Genomic DNA, 19,439 nt, shown 5'->3' on the forward strand with positions numbered 1-19,439 from the left:
GATCAAGAATAAGACTTGGAGGGACAGTCAGAGACACCCCCCCCCCCCGCCGCCCGCTCCACCCCCGTACATGGGGCCACGCCTAGAGAAACTTCCCTACAACTGTTTTCTGATACCACGGTAACAAATTACCATGCACTTGGTTAAAACTACACAGCAGGTGCTTAGTATTGTACGTTCTTGTAAATTAGAGCTCCGGCAGGGAATAACAGCCACGTGTGAACAGGCTTGTGCACCTTCTGGGACTCTAGCAGAAAAGCTATTTTTTTGCCGTTCCCCCCGCAACCCCGCCGCCAGAGGCTGTCCATGTGCTTTGATTTATGACCCCTTTCTCTGTCTTCAAAGCCAGCCAAGTCACACCTTCCTACCATTTTCCACAGTCACATCTTCCACTGACCACACCCAGGGAGCAAACATTGTCTTCAGTGAAGATTACTTGTGATCATGTTTAGGGTTCATATCAGAGAATTCAGGATCATCTCCCCATTTTTAAAACAGAAATTTAAACATATGTGTATATGTATATTTATATATATATATATATATAATATACAGCTGTATTTGATTCATTGCGTTGTGAATGTCACATCATTTCTTCCTAGCTTATTTGACATTTTTCTTTCTTCCCTCTCTCCCCTGCCATCCTAATTTTTGGGGGTTTTACTGTTTACTATGTTTTAAGGTTTATAACATATATATTCTATTTTTTAAATATAATTATTTTTCTATAAATCAGTTATAAGAATGGAAAAACTAAACTCAGTGATCATAACATTATCATTGTGGAAATATTTATGCAGAACTACGTCCTATATGTAAGAAACACGATCTTTTTATTCTTTCCTAGTTGAAATTAATTGATTTAAAAAATTTCTCCTAGCTTCTCATACTTCTTCCTTCACTGGATCTTGTATCTTATACTCTCATATTGTTTAGATTTTTTTTTTTTAACTTTAACACTGTCTCAACAATGTTTTTTAATTCATGCAGAATTCACAGGTTCACAGGTGGCGTAAACAGTTACTCTTCACTTATCAGAAAATTTATTTGCTTTGAAACTGGCTTTGTGAATAGTCTGGCATAAATTCTTAAGTGAAAATAATTTTCTCTCTCAATGTTGAATGATCATTATACTATTTTTAAAAATCTATTTTTATTGATTAGAAATCTTACAGAATCCAAGTGCTCATTTGTTTGTATGCTATTTTTTTTTTTTTTTTCCTGCCCGTGGCAGCTTTTAGGATATTATCTCTTTACACTTAGGGTTATAAAATTGCACTAGGAATAGCTGAGTGTCTTTTCTATTTGTATTGATTTATCTTTTTCAATGTCCAATTGATCATTTCATTGTGAACATGTGAATATTTTACTTTAAACATTGTTATTGTTCTTACTATTCTTCTTTGATAGTTTTTCTAATTTTGTCTTTTTGTTTCTTCTTCTAGAAATCTTATCAGATGAACACCAGGATACCTGGACGAGGGTATCCATGATGCTGAGTCTTTCTCTTATTTTCTTACTGTTCCTTTTTTTTAAAAATCATGTTTTTTTTTATTACTCAATGAATTTATTACATTTATAGTGGTACAATGATCATCACAATCCAATTTTACAGGATTTCCATCCAACACCCCCAGCACATCCCCCGACCCCCAAACTGTCTCCTTTGGAAACCATAAGTTTTTTTCAAAGTCTATGAGTCAGTTATCTGTTCTGCCAAGACGTTCACTGTGTCCTTTTTTCAGATTCCACATGTAAGTGATCGCATTTGATGTTGGTGTCTCATTGACTGACTTCACTTAGCATGATAATTCCTAGGTCCATCTCTTATTGCTCCTTTTTTCTTCAACACCTTTGGAGAGTTTCTCAACATCGTCCAGACTACTGAATCTATCTTTGCCTCTTTCCTTTTAATCATTCAGCCCTTTTACTAAACTTTTCAGTCTAGTAATTTTTTTTTTCAAAAAATACTATTTCCTTATTGTTCCCTTTTCACAGCAGCCTTTTCTTATTTTAGTAATAATACCAGACATCTCAAATCTCTCTTCAGATGTTCAAATTAATTAAAGTTTTTCCTTTTTTCTTGAATGATTTATATCCTCCAACTAAAGTTTTGTTTTGCTTTTTTTTGTTGTTTGTTTTATTTATTTATTTTTTTAAATCATTGTGGTCCTTCTCTTTTCTTAAATGCCTGATGATCCTTGGTTCATGTTTATAAATGTGAAGCTACTTTGTTATGGATTTTTTTTACATTTTTGAGTCTTTTTCTCTAATAACTTTTTCTAATATGAACATTAATGTAACATTTCCCATTATAAACCTAAAAAAACAGTATATATTGAATGTGACTCCTGGTTATCATTTTTTTCATACTATATGTCTTCTGTCCTTGATTTCTCTATTAGCGTAATTATTTGTTGACCAGTAGAGTAATAATCAGATTAGATTATTGTGTGATATAATTAATGGAACTTAGATATTTAGGAGTCTACTTACACATTTTTTTCTTATTGTGAATACTCTGTTCCAACTTTTTTGGACAGTACTTTTATAATCTAAAAGAAACCTGATTTTTGTTTCTTTTTAGAAAATTTGACAAGTATTTCTTCCTCTATTCTTTTTTTTTTTCCTTTTTCAGCTGCACATTTGGCATATGAAAGTTCCCAGGCTAGGGGTGGAATTGGAGCTGCCGCTGCCAGACTATGCAATAGCCAGGCAAGATCAGATCCTGAATAAGGCCAGGGATCCAACCCACACCACGTGGGGTTCTTAACCTGCTGAGCCACAATAGGAACTCCTTTCTTCCTCTATTCTTGAAAGAAATCCACAGAGTTCCTGTTGTGGCTCAGCAGTATGAACCCGACTAGTATCTGTGAAGACTCAGGTTCAATCCCTGGCCTTGATCAGTGGGTTAAGGGTCTGGCATTGCCATGAGCTGTGGTGTAGGTCACAGACAGGGCTTGGATCTGATGTTGCTGCGGCCATAGCATAAGCCAGGAGCGCTAGCTCCAATTTGACCCCTAGCCTGGGAATTTCCATATGCCACAGGTGCAGCCCAGAAAGAAAGAGAGAGAGAGAGGGAGGGAGGGAGGGAGGAAGGAAGGAAGGAAGGAAGGAAGGAAGGAAGGAAGGAAGGAAGGAAGGAAGAGCACAAATCTTACCTGGTGGTGTGCTCTTTGATTGTAATGAAAAAATTGTGCAAGATCTATCCTCTACTATTCAGAAAGTTCTATGTCAAAAGCATCACCAGCTGCCTCTGCTGTTCACATGGTCTCTACACTGTCTCGTCTCAAGGAAGCGGTCAGAAACCTGAGGGAGGGAGGAGGAAACTCACTTTGATGGCTTTTCTTTCTCTGCTTTGGCTTTACCTTCTCGTCCTTGTTTAAGCCGCCAGTGTTTACATCCTCACTGGAGTCAATCAACCTCTGAATTGTTGAGTCCCTGCTCCACCAACATTTTTTAAAATATGCAAAACTGCTCTTTTCCCAAATCCAGCCCCCAGAGAATATTCCAAGAGGCTATGTTCTGTTATATTTTAGAATTCCTGAACACCCCAAGAAAGGAACAGGAATAAAAGAATCTGGGCTTCATATCAGGCAATGCAGAATGTTTCCAGGCATGGCAACCTAGGTGAGAAATGAGTGAAAGAGCAGAAGCCTTTGTTTAGGCTTCATTCTCTCTGAGCTATTTGAGAGCATGGCAGTGGTCATTTGTATTTGCATGCTTCCCTAAGCAGACACAGGTCCTGTGGAAAACCTGTTCATTTTATAGTTATTTTCTTTCACACAACAGTGTTCTGCCTCTCTGACGCTTCAATAGCCATGCAGTTGATGATAATTTTCACTTCATTTAAAAAATAGAATAAGCTTAAATCTAACACATAGACCCGACAAAAGAAAATGCAACCGTGCACAGAAGTCAGTGCTTCCTTGGGCACTGGCTAAATAAATGTTGACATCTTGCCACGCTCTTGCTCTCTCTCTCGCTCTCTTTTTTTTTTTTTTTTTTTTTTTAATAGCCGCACCTGCAGCATATGGAAGTTCCTGGGCTAGGGGTCCAATTGGAGTTGCAGCTGTGCACCTGTGCCACAGCTACAGCAACACCGGATCTGAGCCACATCTGCAGCTTATGAGCAGCTTGCAGCAACACCAGTTCCTTAACACACAGAACGAGACCAGGGATTGAACCTGCAACCTCACAGGTACTACGTAGGTTCTTAACCCACTGAGCCACAAAGGGAACTCCCTCTGGTAACATTCTTGATTGCAAAAATTCTCTGTGTGTGGTTTTCATTCTACCTATTATTTAGATACCAAACACCAATTGAAAACACAGAAGCAAAAAATAGAGTAAACCACAGAGACACTATACTCCATAAGGGAAAAATAAGAATATGTTAATAAATATTAGGGGAGTTCCTGTCATGGCTCGGCAGAAACGAATCTGACTAGCATCCATGAGGATGCAGGTTCGATCCCTGCCCCCGCTCTGTGGGTTAAGGATCCAGTACTGCTGTGGCTGTGGCGTAGGCCAGCAGCTGAAGCTCCAATTTGACCTCTAGCCTGGGAACTTCCATACACTGCAGGTGTGGCCCTAAAAAATAAAACAAAAAAAAAGTATGCACTCCAATAAAAAATGTAAATGTCTTGAAGTCAATATAAACTTTACCCTATTTCAATCACTCTGCATCTTTCGAACTTTAACTGTCATTAATCTGAAATACAAGTGTTTGGTAAAAGCCTGTGTTTCAATAGAGGTACCACCTGTACCATAAGATTACTGGGCATGGGTTTTGAGAATGGAGCATCTTCATATCCATTCAGATGTGGGAAGGTGCCAGAGTAAATGATTCTTGCCCTTCTGTCCTTGACGGATGATATACTTTAATTAGAACATGATTTTTTTGTATTCCCTGAAGGAACATACACTCTGTAGGAACCAAGTTCAATGGTAAGTAATAAAGTTGTAATTAAATTGATAGTTGGTGTTTCCCACTGTGAGCCCTGGACACAAGCTTAGGGTTTTTGATGATTCCTGCTCTCCAGCCCTCATGGGGTTCAGATGATAAGTGTTTCATACACAAGGCAGATACTGCCATAGAGAGCAACTTGTTCAAGCTTTTTAGAACGTTCTCAAATTATGCAGACTTTTGTTTGGAGTTGGATTTTTTCTGTGGTAGCAATTGGAAGCTCCCAGGGGAAGGGTTCACCTGGCAGAGTGCAAACCTGATGGCAGAAGTCAGTCTTAGATACTTTTTTTTCCATTTTTGAACGCCCCAAGGCACATGGAGTTCCCAGACCAGGGATCAGACCTGAGCCTCAGTCATGACCTAAGCCACAGCTGCGGCAATGCCAGGTCCTTAACCCACTGGGCCGGGCCAGGGATCAAATCTGCAACCCAGCGCTCCCAAGACACTGACGATCCTGCTGCACCACAGCAGGAACTCCAAGATACTTAGACTCAAAATCCCAGGACAAAATGAAAAGTCATCCTTGTGTGTGTGTGTGTGTGTGTGTGTCTTTTTTAGGGCCACTCCCACGGCATGTGGAGGTTCCCAGGCAAGGGGTCTAATCGGAGCTGCAGCTGCCAGCCTACAGCACAGCCACAGCAATGTGGGATCTGAGCCACATCTACAACCTATGTTGTAGCTTGTGGCAACACCAGATCCTTAAGTGAGGCCAGAGATTGAACCCTCATCCTCATGAATAGTAGTTGGGTTTGTAACCCACTAAGCCTAAATGGGAACTCCGCTTTTTTTTCTTTTTTTTTTTTTTTGTCGTCTTTTCTAAGGCCATATGGAGGTTCCCAGGCTAGGGGTCGAGTCGGAGCTGTAGCCACCGGCCTACACCACAGCCACAGCAACTCGGGATCCGAGCTGCATCTGCAATCGACAGCACAGCTCATGGCAACGTCAGATCCTTAACCCACTGAGCAAGGCCAGGGATCAAACCCGCAACCTCATGGTTCCTAGTCGGATTCGTTAACCACTGTGCCACGATGGGGACTTCCCGCATTTTTTAAATTTAAAAGAATTTACACCAAATTGTAAAGGACTGACGTGTGCAGAGTTAAGGTAAGTGGAAGTGATGTCTTCTGTACAGTTATCATTTGTAATGGTGGGCATATATTACCTTTATCAACTTAATAAACTTTTAATAAAAAGGTAATCGGTAAGAGTAAATTCTACAAATATAACCTGTATGCTTTTTCATGCATAGTTGCAAGCCCTGTTGAGTAACCATTATGTGTCAAGGTACCAGATTCAATGTTAGATTACATAGTAAATGGAGACCCCAGGAGCATCCATACCCATTTCAGTCTAATATAGTTGTCTCTGTTTTTTTGTTGTTGTTTTTGTTTTTGCTTTTTAGGGCCTTACCCATGACATATGGGAGTTCCAAGGCCAGGGGTTGAATTGGAGCTACAGCTGCCAGCCACAGACACAGCCACAGCAACACAGGATCTGAACCACATCTGCAACCTACACCACAGCTCACAGCAACACTGGCTCCTTAACCCACTGAGAAGGGCCAGGGCATCCTCGTGGATGTTAGTGGGATTCCTTTCCGCTGAGCCATGATGGGAACTCCCTGGCTCTGGTTTGAATAGGTTGTATGTCCAAAGATTTTTACCTCATAGACACCAGGAAAGTGAAATGGCTTTCATGCTGGATGCTTAACTCCAGAATGTCAAAACTACTCACAAGTTTCAATATGATCACCTTTTCTTAGAAATCACCCATTCCTTTTCGCTTCACTGTCTTTCTGGTTGATAGTCAAGATGGGTTTCTGCACTTTTTACAATCAGTATGATTCAAGGATGTGATTAAAGTGAGTTTCTATAGGATGAACATTGTTAAATGTTAAAAGCATTTCATGGCCACATGCATTTGAGCCACTTTAGTGAAATCACCAGTGGTCCTACAAGAGGGCCTGGAGGAGTAGGGCACTGAGAAGCATAAAGAACCTCTCCAAGAACATGCATACCATATCTTTAGACGTCTCGTCTACAGACACCTTTTCTCTTAGAAAATTCATCTAGTGCTCCATGGAACCAAAGTGGGGAAATGCAACTACAATCAACACTCACAGTGATTTATGAAAAAGATAGTCTCACAATATATTTTTCATAGTCATAGAATAATTTTTTTCTTTGCCTAGCCTAGGCAGTAAATATCTACTGTAAGGTGCTTCTCTCTTCAGGGTTTTGTAAAGGCATAGAAACAGAACCGTGAAACAACAAAGCCAATGCACAGATGACAGAGTTTAGAGGAAGCACTTGAGATCCATGATGCCCCTGCTTGATCCAGCACCCACCCATCTCTGACAGATGCACGTGTGTACATTTCGGCAGGAAGGCAGAATATCAGTAGTTCTTACTCTCAGATCTCAGATGCTGGCAAAGGCCCAGGATTGCCCTGCACTGATCCATGATCCAAAGAGTTTCTTGCTAATAATGAAACACCAACTTTCTTGTTCTTGTGCTAGATACTTTTCAGACACTTTCTCACTTAGCTAAATAATACTAGAACCACGGAAAGATAACATAGCTACTTACTCCAGGAGATACTTGCTTGAAAGACTACGAATCAACTATTAAAATAGCTTATTATCAAAACTGACATACCATCAGTTTCTTCGCAACATCCCCTCTCTGTGCACATAAACTCTAGTCGTAAACTCTGCCCAACCCAACCAGTTCCCTCTTTGAAAGACTGCTGTAAAATAAGCCATCTGTATCCTTAAAACCCAATGAGCCTCCTCCCCTGACTTCCCAATCTGAGACACTATGACTATCCCATACTCAGTAAATCTTTAAAAAAAAAAAAAATTTCCTCCAAAGGAATTACCTTTTCTCCACATTTTTCCAAAATAGGAATTTGGAGAGTAATCTTTTCTTGAAGAATTGACAGCTAGCTTTGTGGACCATGAACCTCTGAGAGATCACACAAATATGTGAGTACTCACTTTGTTTTAATGGGTTGACAAATTAAAATAGTCTTAAGGAGTTCCCTTTGTGGCACAGCAGAAACAAATCTGACTAGTATCCATGAGGATGCAGGTTCGATCCCTGGCCTTACTCAGTGGGTTAAGGATGTGGAGTTGCCAAGTGCTGTGGTGTAGGTCTCAGACATGGCTCAGATCGTGTGTTGCTGTGGCTGTGGTATAGGTTAGCAGCTGCAACTCTGATCTGGCCCTCCCTTAGCCTGGGAACTTCCATATGCCATATGTTGCAGGTACGTCCCTAAAAGGCAAACAAAACCAAACCCAACCCAAAGTCTTAAAATTGGCCATTAATATGACATAAGAGTGACATCATGTCCTATATTCCCTGGGTTTTTTTTCAAGCTCCTCCCAAGACATGGAAGTCTCAGCCTCTAACTGAGCAAGATTTAAGAAGGGTTGAGCATTTCCAGTACGAGTTCTAGATGGATACTTAAAGACTGAATATGAACTGCCTGCCTCAGCCCAGCTTTCTCTTTGCAGGCCACTCTGCACTGTCTTCCTGATATCAGCTACAGGATGAGTGATGACAGGACAGGAGACTCAGAAAACTCCACCTATCTCCTCAATATTAACAGAATGCTTTCCTTAGTAGAAGCCTTAATCAGGGCATTAGTTTTTATAGCAGCATCTTCAATAAGGAAAAACAAAAAGCTATTTCTAGTAGTCAATTAAGATGTGAGCGTTTGTAAGTGTGCATGGATCTCTATAGGGAGTAGGTGTCAATAATCTCAGCTCATGAATGTTTCCGGAAGTTACTAACGTAGAGAGGTGACAATTTGATGACCGTTGAAGTGACACAGTAACAGTGATTACAGCTAGAACAAGTCTTTCTTTGACCAGAGTGTAATTTGCTGTATTGAAACTATAAATCAGTTGGTCTTTCTTGCATAATTCAACAGAAATATATGAACATAGTAATCCTTCTAATAATAAAGGAGAGAGAGATTTAAGACTGCCATCGTTTATTGATAGTCTTCTATGTGCCAAGGAATTTTGAATACTATTTAAGTTCTCTAAACCAGCAATTCTCAAAAGTTAACATCCGTGAAGTTCTTGTTAAAATGCTTATTCTGATTCAGTAAGACTGGAGTGGCAATGGAATTATTCTGTATATCTTAAATGTTGTGAGAATTATATGAATCTATACATGAATCCAAATTCATAGAACTGTACACCAAAAAAAAAAAAAAATGAGTCCCTTTTACTGTATGAAACTCTTTTAAAATAAAATTTAAAATTGGAGTTCCCGGAGTTCCCGTTGTGGCTCAGAAGAAACGAATCTAAGATCCATGAAGATGTGGGTTCAATTCCTGGCCTCGCTCAGTGGGTTAAGGATCCAGCATTGCTGTGGCTATGGTGTACAGGCTGCAGACATGGCTCAGATCCTGTGCTGCTGTGGCTGTGGTGTAGGCCAGCAGCTACAGCTCTGATTCAACCCCTAGCCTGGGAACTTCCATATGCCACAAATGAAGCCCTAAAAAAAACACATACACACACAAAAAAAGTGATATTTTTGGAGTACCTGGAGAAATTTGAACATGAACTCTTTAGTAGATAAAAGTATTGCATCAATGTTAATATAGCTGACTGTGGCAATACTATTGCCTACATAGAAGAACGTCCTTGTTCTTCAATTTATATTGAAATATTCAGGGGAAGCATGACATGATGTCTACAACTCATGTTCAAATGGGTCAGCAAAACATATGCACATAAAGAAAGGAATTCAGCACGGCCAAATGTTAATTCAGGATAAGGGCATATGGGTGTGCCTCATGCTATTCTTGCAATTAAACAGAAATTTAAAATTTTTCAAAATAAAAATGGGTGTATTAATATCCTATGACTGCTGTAACAACTTACCACAATCTTAGTGGCTCAGAACAACACACATTTAGTATCCAGAGGTCAAAACTTTGAGATGGGGCATAGAGACAAAAGTCAAGGCACTGGCAAGAGAGATTCCTTCTGGAGGCTGCAGAGAACCTGGTCCATGGCTTCTACCAACACCTGCGTTGCTAGGTTCTTGGCCCTTGCCTCCATCTCCAGCCTGTCTGATAGCATCGTCGTCGTGTCTCCATCCTGCTTGTGGCACCCCTAACTCTCTCTTATGAGGATCTTGTGATTTCACTGGGCTCACCTGGATAATCCAGAATTATCTCCTAGCTCAATTTCCTTAACTTAACCGCATCAGTAAAGTCCTTTTTACAATGTTAAGAATCACATTTACAGGTTCTGGGGATTAGGATGTAGGCATTGGGGGGCACCCATAGTTGGCAAATTAGTTTTCCAATCCTTGGGAAAATATTCAAAACCATCAATAAGAAATTAATTTTAACAAAAGAAAAATCACAGTATAACATATCAAAATAGGTGAGACACAGCAAGAGCTGTGCTTAGAAGAAAATTTATATCATTAAATACACACATTAGAAAAGAAACAAGTCAACAACAAATCACTTCACAGACTGAATTTTTGTAATTATTTGAATCATAGATGTTCTTATTTCATTGTACCCTTAGTACTGGCAGGAGCTACTTTCACTTCATTTTGAACTTGAGTCTACTGGAAGAGAATGAGTGAATCCCCACAAGTTTCAAGATCCGTGTTTGGTTGACATTAGAAACCTACTAAATTTTTTATCCTAACTTTTTAATATTAGATAGAGATGATGTATACAATCAAAGAGTGCATTCTAAAATATTATCCCTCTTACAGTTTAAAAGCCTGTTGCATACAGCACCAGATTAGTAACTGGGTCATGGAGTTATATGCTACTTTTGCATTAACTTTTATTTTATTTATTTTTTCTTTTTTTTTTTTTTTTTTTTTTTTTTTGTCTTGGGCCGCTTCCTCGGCATATGGAGGTTCCCAGGCTAGGGGTTGAATCGGAGCTGTAGCCACCGGCCTACGCCAGAGCCACAGCAACGCGGGATCCGAGCCGCGTCTGCAACCTACACCCCAGCTCACGGCAACACCGGATCCTTAACCCACTGAGCAAGGGCAGGGACCGAACCCGCAACCTCATGGTTCCTAGTCGGATTCGTGAACCACTGCGCCATGACGGGAACTCCTAACTTTTATTTTAAAGTAATTAAAAATTTGTTGGAAGGTGCAAAAAAAAAAAAAAGTTTTTGGGATGTTCTGAAAGGTCACAAGCCTTCCCTCTCTCTCATATCTCCAGGACAACATCAAAATCAGGATATTATCCCTGGTGCAATCCATAGATCTTAATCAAATTTCACAAATTATATGTAAACTCATGCGTGTGTGCGTAGCTCTGTGCAGTGTTATCACATGTGTAAATTCTTGTGGACACCACCAAAATCAAGATACTCAACTGAACCACAGCCCAAGATACCCTTATGCTACCCCTTTGTATCCATCCCATCCCTCCCTCCCTATTCCTAGTATCTGGCAACTACCAATCTGTCTCCATTTCTATAATTACGTTATTTCATGCATGCTATAAAAAAGAACCATCAAGTATATATCTTTTGAGATAGCCTTTCTTCACTCAGTATAATTTCCTTTCGATCCACCCAAGCTGTTGAGTACATCAATAGTCTGTCTAATTTGGTTAATGTGGACTATGCCTTGGCATAGACAGACCAGAGTTAGTTCAGCCACTCATTCATTGAAGGACATTTGGGTAATTTACTGTTTTGAGCTATGACCAATAAAGTTAATGCAAACCTTCATGTACAGGAGTTCCCTTTGTGGCTCAGCGGTTAACAAATCTGACCAGCAGCCATGAGGACGCAGGTTCAATTCCTGGCCTTGCTCAGTGGGTTAAAGATCTGGGGTTGCCGTGAGCTGTGGTGTAGGTCACAGACGTTGGCATCCTGCGTGGCTGTGGCTGTGGCTGTGGCATAGGCCAGCAGCTACAGCTCTGATTCAACCCCAGCCTGGTAACCTCCATATGCTGCAGGTGTGGCCCTAAAAAGAAAAAAAAAATAAATAAACCTTCGTGTACAAATTTCTGCATAAAAATAAATTCTCATCTCTCTGGGAAAAATGCCCAAGAATGTAATTGCTAGTTCATTGGGAAAGTTCATTTTATATTATTTTCTATGTTTTAAAAAATGCTCTTTAAAAAGTGCTGGAACCAGGAATTCCCACTGTGGCTCAGCGGTAATAAATCCGACTAGTATCCATGAGGATGGGGGCTCAATCCCTGGCCCCACTTAGTGGGTTAAGGATTTGGCGTGAGCTATGATGGAGGTAGCAGAAGTGGCTCAGATCTGGTATTGCTGTAGTTGCTGTAGTTATGGCATAGGCCGGCAGCTCATATTAGATGCCTAACCTGGGAACTTCCATATGCTGTGGGTGGCGGCCCTAAAAAGACAAAAAAAAAAAAAAAATGCTGGAACCAACTCTTCACAAAGTAATTTCTTTATAGGCATGTAAACTCAAAGAAATATGAACAAAGTGGTCTTTGTTCAGCATGAGATTTGGCACCTGTGTTTGAAGTACAAGAGTCATCACCTGTGCCCACAGTCTCTCCTGAGACTGGAATCTTGCCTCCCTTCTAACAAGATATCTTCTTGGAGAGGAGATAGGGAAGAAGGAAAGCAGATAAAAGGAGTATTGAGAATGCCTTTCAGAAAGGAGGCTGAAAAGCCCATAGACCCATACAGCGTGGCATGAATAAAATCCCCTTGGATTTTGGGTGCCTGGCCAGCCTTTTCTCCTGCAGGTGGCCATAGGTTTATGGAAAGCCTGCTACTCAAGTGGATCCTGAATTCAAAAACAGGACCAATCCGAGGAAGGAAGGGTCTTGCTCTTGCGAAAGAAGACAATGGATGTTTTCTGCCTATTACACCTCAATCAAAAAGTGGGCAGAAGACCTAAACAGATGTTTCTCCAAAGAAGACATACAGATGGCCAGCAGTCACATGAAAAGATGCCCAACATCACAAATTACTAGAGAAATGCTAATCAAACCTTCAATGAGCCATCACCTCACACCAGTCAGAATGGCCACCACCAAAATGTCTACAAATAACAAATGCCAGAGAGGATGTGGAGAAAAGGGAACCCTCCTACACTGTTGGTGGGAATGTAAGTTGATATAGTCACCGTAGAAAACAGTATGAAATTTCCTTAGAAAGCTAAAAATACAGTTACCATATGATTCAGCAATCCCACTCTTGGGCATATATCCAGAGAGGATGAAAAATAATTCTAAAAGATTCAGGCACTCCAGTGTTCACAGGAGCACTATTTACAATAGCCAAGACATGGAAGTAACCAAGTGTCCACTGACAGATGAATTGATAAAGATGTAAACACATACATACAGTAGACTATTACTCAGCCTTTAAAAAAGGAATGAAAGAATGCCATTTGCAGTAATATGGAAGAAGCAGAGATGATCATACTAAGTGAAGTAAGTCAGAGAGAGAAAGACAAATATCATAGGATATCCCTTATATGTGGAATCTAAAAAATAATACAAATGAATTTATTTAAAAAACAAAAACTGACTCATAGACATAGAAAACAAATCTTATGGTTTCCAAAGTGGGAAGTGGGAGTAGGATAAATGAGGAGTTGGGGTTTAGCAAATGTACACTACCAGATATAAAATAAACAGTAAGAATTTAAAATATAAAAGAAAAAGTAAAAATAAATATGCTAGTTCCTCTTGTGGCTCAGCGGATTAAGAATCCGACTACATCCATGAGGATGCAGGCTCCATCCCTGACTTCGCTCAGTGGGTTAAGGATCTGGCATTGGCACAAGTTGTGGCATAAGTTGCAGATGTGGCTTGGATCAGACCCCTAGCCTGAGAACTTCCATGTGCCGCAGGTGTGGCCCTTAAATAAATGAATAAATAAATAAATAAAAATAAGTTTACCTAGTATCCACTTTTTTAAGCTGGTCCTCATTAGAGCTCAGGGGATCTGTTTGCAGGTGCTGTTGACCAGATCTGCAGGACACTTCTCAGTCTTCTGTCCCTGGCTACCTCCCTGGGTGAAAGGCACCTCCCTGACACAACCTCCCACTGTCCCCTCTGATCATAGGAGCCCAGACTCACAGCTCTTTTTTTCCATTGGGATGCTGATATCATCTGCACTAATCCTTGGGTTTCTTCACCCAAACCGTATGTAGAACGGGACAGAAGCCATCGGTTGGCTGTTTCTTAGATAATCCAGAGAAATTGTGAAGGTTCAAATCTCACAAACAACCCCTCTTCATTTTCTTGAGGTTTGTATTTTTCCAATGTGTTGTTGTCCCTTTATTACTTTTTTATTTATTACTAACTTTTCAGACAGAGAACTAGGCATTCATAGATATTCATTCTGAGTGATGGAGAAGAAAAGTCTATTTCCTATAAAGCTGAAAGGTGTTTTTCACTTGCCACCAAAACTTCCTAGCTACTATAGCTTGAGTTTGGTTTTCACTTTTGCAGCCATGTGCTACAGATTATAGCCCAAATTTAGGACCATTTGAGGGGGCTTTTTGTTTGTTTCTTTGTTTGCTTTTTAGAGCCTCTCCCATGTCTTATGGAAGTTTTCAGGCTAAGGGTCAAATCAGAGCTACAGCTGCCAGCCTATGCCATTGACATAGCTACTTGGGTACACTGCATTTCACAACACCCAATTGCCAACCCACTGAGTGAGGCCAGGGATCGAACCTGCATCCTCATGGATACTAGTTGGATTAGTTTCCACCACACCACAATGGCAACTCCTATGACCATTTTTTTTTAAATTTTTTCCTTTATAGCTGGTTAAAGTGTTCTGTCAATTTTCTACTATACAGCAAGGTGACCCAGTCACACATACATACATACATTCTGTTTTCTCACATTATCATGCTCCCTCATAAGTGACCAGATACAATTCCCAGTGCTAAATAGCAGGATCTCATTGCTTATCCATTCCAAAGGCAATAGTTTGCATCTATTAACCCCCAATTCCCAATCCATCCTACTCCCTCCCCTTCCCTCTTGGCAACCACAAGTCTCTTCTCCAAGCCCACAATTTTTTTTCTGTGGACAGGTTCATTTGCAATGTATATTAGATTTCAGATATAAGTGATATCATATGGTATTTGTCTTTCTCTTTCTGACTTACTTCACTTAGTATGAGAGTCTCTAGTTCCATCCATGTTGCTGCAAATGGCATTATTTTGTTCTTTTTTAATGGCTGAGTAGTATTCTATTGTGTACATATACTACATCATTTGTTTTTATTGTACATATCACATTATTACCAAACTAGTTTAATTTTGCCTGATGGAAAGCAAGACATTAATGCTGAGATGCTTAGATTTGTAGCAAAGAAAGAGATTACTCACAAGGCAGCCAAGCCAGAAGACAGGAAAACAAGTCTCAAAACCCCCTACCCAAAGGCAAGGGGATAGCATGGTCTAAAGCATGGGAAGCATGAGGAAAGTTGATGGGCAAAAGGTACGGTGATCATTGTTCTCTGCAGACCTAACTAAGCTATAGGCGTCTGCCCAATCAAAAGATCACCTATACACTGTTGGTGGGAATGTAAACTGGTACAGCCACTATGGAGAACAGTTTGGAGATACCTTAGAAATCTATACATAGAACTTCCATGTGACCCCGCAATCCCACTCTTGGGCATCTATCTGGACAAAACTCTACTTAAAAGAGGAACGTGCACCCGCATGTTCATTGCAGCACTATTCACAATAGCCAGGACATGGAAACAACCCAAATGTCCATCGACAGAGGATTGGATTTGGAAGATGTGGTATATATACACAATGGAATACTACTCAGCCATGAAAAAGAATGACATAATGCCATTTGCAGCAACATGGATGGAACTAGAGAATCTCATACTGAGTGAAATGAGCCAAAAAGACAAAGACAAATACCATATGATATCACTTATAACTGGAATCTAATATCCAGCACAAATGAACATCTCCTTAGAAAAGAAAATCATGGACTTGGAGAAGAGACTTGTGGCTGCCTGATGGGAGGGGGAGGGAGTGGGAGGGATCGGGAGCTTGGGCTTATCAGACACAACTTAGAATAGATTTACAAGGAGATCCTGCTGAATAGCATTGAGAACTTTGTCTAGATACCCATGTTGCAACAGAAGAAAGACTGGGGTAAAAATGTAATTGTAATGTATACATGTAAGGATAACCTGACCCCCTTGCTGTACAGTGGGAAAATTAAAAAAAAAAAAAAAAGAAAAGAAAAAAAAAAAAAGATCACCGAGTGAGTGAGCAGAACTCATGCATACCTGATTGAAGGGTCAGTGGTCCCAACCGGTCTCAACCAGCTCAGCTCAAGCTACACATAGTTAAAAACAACTCAGGCAAACAACGTAGAGGACATGCAAGTCTTAAAAGGACCTTGAAGGTGGGGCAAATGGATTGGACTAATTACCCACAATCTCAACATTTCTTAAGGAACTAATCCATTTCTACCATATGCAATGTCAACCACATTCCATAGAAACTATAATGAATACAGAATTTTTTGTCAGAAGTTGGTGGTGATATCAGTTCATCCTGCCCTTTTCCAAAGCAGGCAGATTATTTTGGTGCTTTGGTACATCTATTTATTTGTCCTTTCAGTGTAGGTGGAATTTATGTATATGAAGGATGGAACTGTGAACACAATTTCCATGGTTTATTACACTTTAGGGCTTCGGACAGAAAAAGACTGTATACAAATGTCATGTATCATCAATACAATTCTCTTTTTTTAAATACAAATTTCCATTTCCCTGTAGTTTATATATCTGATCAGTTTCCATTTTTTACTTCTCTTTGTTGTGGGGAGACTAAGAGGCAGAAATATAAGTATTGTCAGATATTGCCAGGGTTTCCATGGCTGCCAATGACATTCATGCTTTCCTCTTGATAGTGCATAAGAAAGCATGTATTATGTAAATAATTTCAAATGCCATCTAAAATTACATTTCCCTGAAGAATTAGACAACTTGGAGGCTATGTCTCTTTTCCCTCAAATGATCTGGAATCCCTCATTTGAAAAATGATCCCACCTTATTCCAACTAACTGTCATGGAAACAACTTCCAATATTTAGAATTCACTCTTAGGTAGTAATAAGAGTCCTAAGATGCTGCTCTGGCCTTGACTGCACTCTGAGGGCTCATTAAAACCTACCTCACCTTTCCCACCTTAGCTGGTGCTTTTATTTACAGGGAATTAAGATACTTTTCCTCAATCTTCATAGGAATGTGCTTGCCTCCAAAATACTCCTAGCAGGACCACCTTGTCTAAACCCACAGCCAGGTGACTAGTGCATGAAATTGAAAATAGCTTGAACAATATAGACCAAAATGATAGATGAGATTGGCTAGGCAGGCATCATCCTCCACCAGGGCATATGGTCTCATTTTCCTCCATCAGTATAGAGGGTTTTGCATTCTCCTTTGCACTTTCTCAATAAAAACTGTAAATCTACCAGCAGGAGGAGCAATGCCAGTTTCCTAATGTACTGTTTTTTAGAGGAGTTCCTCAACCCAGCCAGAGTGCTGGATTGGTGGGCAATCATTAGTGCTATTCTCCAGTCACGTCCTTTCTCACTGGTTTCTTCCCTCTAGGAACATAAAAATATATATATTTTTTGTCTATCTCCCTTAGGCATAAGTAGAAACAAACTCTGGCCAATGGGCTGTGAGCAGAAATAATGTGTGTCACTTTTATTCTAGAGCTCCTAATTGCTTGTCTCAAACCCTCCACAGCTCCCCATCCATCTGTCACAAAATTCAAAGCATTTAACTTATGGCTGCTTTAACATCCTCCATCCTTTAAGAAGATATGCCCAAGCTAAAAGACAGAAGACATGCAGCAGGATAAGAAATAAACCTTTGTTGTTTTAAAGCACTGTGATTCTGGAGCTATTTATTATCACCTTGTAATTTAGCCTATCCTGACTAATACCATTGGGAAGTTCAATTCTTCACAACTAATTTCAGCCTTATTTCCAGAATTATTTGTGGACAGTGGGCAACAAGTTAATTTAGTTCGATAATCAGAGGAGGGGCCAGAAGAGGAAATTCATCCAAGTCACATTCAGTGGTGAGAACAATTCCAATTTGTAAGTAAAGGAGGTGGATAGTGAGGCTGAGAAAAACAATGTCTTGGGGCCTAGAGACACTCACGGATCTTGTAACCCTCAGCCAGGGTCCTTCCTGGAGAGTAAGAGGGAATATCCTCTCAGAATCAGAGGGAAGCATACAATTTGACAAGAAGAAGAAGTGGGGGAGGAGGAAGAAGAAGAAGAAGGAGAAGGATGCAAAGTGCAAAAATGCAAGTGATTCTGAAATACCACCCACACATTCCTTTGCCTTTCTCCTCTGTTTTTACTGGAGTCTCTGGACCAAGATAGAATTCTGGGATGGTGTGTATTAATTTCTTAAAAACTTGCATCAAGACATTCTGATGTTGGGGCAGAGTACAAAATGCGACAGCCAGAGTCATGGCAGGACAGAAATTTAGAAAGTTTCTTCCTCTCTTTGACATGCTTTTAGTCTTTTCTTTTCTTTTAGGGCTGCTCCTGCAGCATATGGAAGTTCCCAGGCTAGGGGTCCAATCGGAGCTACAGCTACCAGCCTACACCACAGCCACACAGCAACTCGGGATCCAAGCCACATCTGTGAGCTACACCACAGCTCAGGACAATGCCAGATCCCGAACCCACTGAGCAAGGCCAGGGATCCAACCCGTATCCCCCTGGGGTTTTTTTGTCAGATTTGTTTCTGCTGCGCCACAACTGGAATTCCCTGACCTACTATTAGTTGAAAGAAGTTCAGCTGAAACTGCAACCAAAGGAGGCATTATGCTTCCAGAAAAATCTCAAGGAAAAGTACTGCAAGCAACAGTAGCAGCTGTTGGATAGGGCTCTAAAGGGAAGGGTGGTGAGATTCAACCAATTAGCATGAAAGTTGGAGATAAGTTTCCTCTCCCAGAATATAGCGGCACCAAGGTAGTTCTGGATGACAAGGATTAGTTCTTACCTAGAGATGGTGACATTCTTGGAAAATATGCAGACTGAAATAAGTCACTTTTGAAATGGCATCATGTAAAGCTGCCTATTCCACTGACATTCTGAAATCTTTTCATCATGTAAATAACTTTCATGTCTCTCTATCATGATAAACTAATTGATATTCAAACATCAGTGTCTAATGACATCCAGTGTCTCTAAAATGTAGTTACACTGTAACGATATAAACATTCCCAAATAAGAATATATAAATTTAAAAAAGAAGTTCTGATGTTAAATTATATAACAAAATCATAAAAATGTACTCCTATCACTCAGTGGGTTGGGGATGTGGCGTTGCCGTGAGCTATGGTGTAGGTTGCAGACGTGGCTCAGATCTCGTGTTGCTGCGGCTGTGGTGTAGGCCGGCAGCTCTATCTCCAATTCGACCCCTAGCCTGGGAACTTCCATATGCCACG

At 40.3% G+C, this 19,439-nt stretch overlaps 1 pseudogene; it reads left to right on the top strand.

Moving 5' to 3' along the window:
• The first annotated feature begins 18,453 nt into the window (after nucleotides 1–18,453).
• Nucleotides 18,454–19,029, top strand: LOC125117033 (10 kDa heat shock protein, mitochondrial-like; annotated as a pseudogene).
• Nucleotides 19,030–19,439: the final 410 nt, after the last annotated feature.

This window comes from Phacochoerus africanus, chromosome 15 (assembly GCF_016906955.1).
Source record: "Phacochoerus africanus isolate WHEZ1 chromosome 15, ROS_Pafr_v1, whole genome shotgun sequence".
NCBI lineage: Eukaryota > Metazoa > Chordata > Mammalia > Artiodactyla > Suidae > Phacochoerus > Phacochoerus africanus.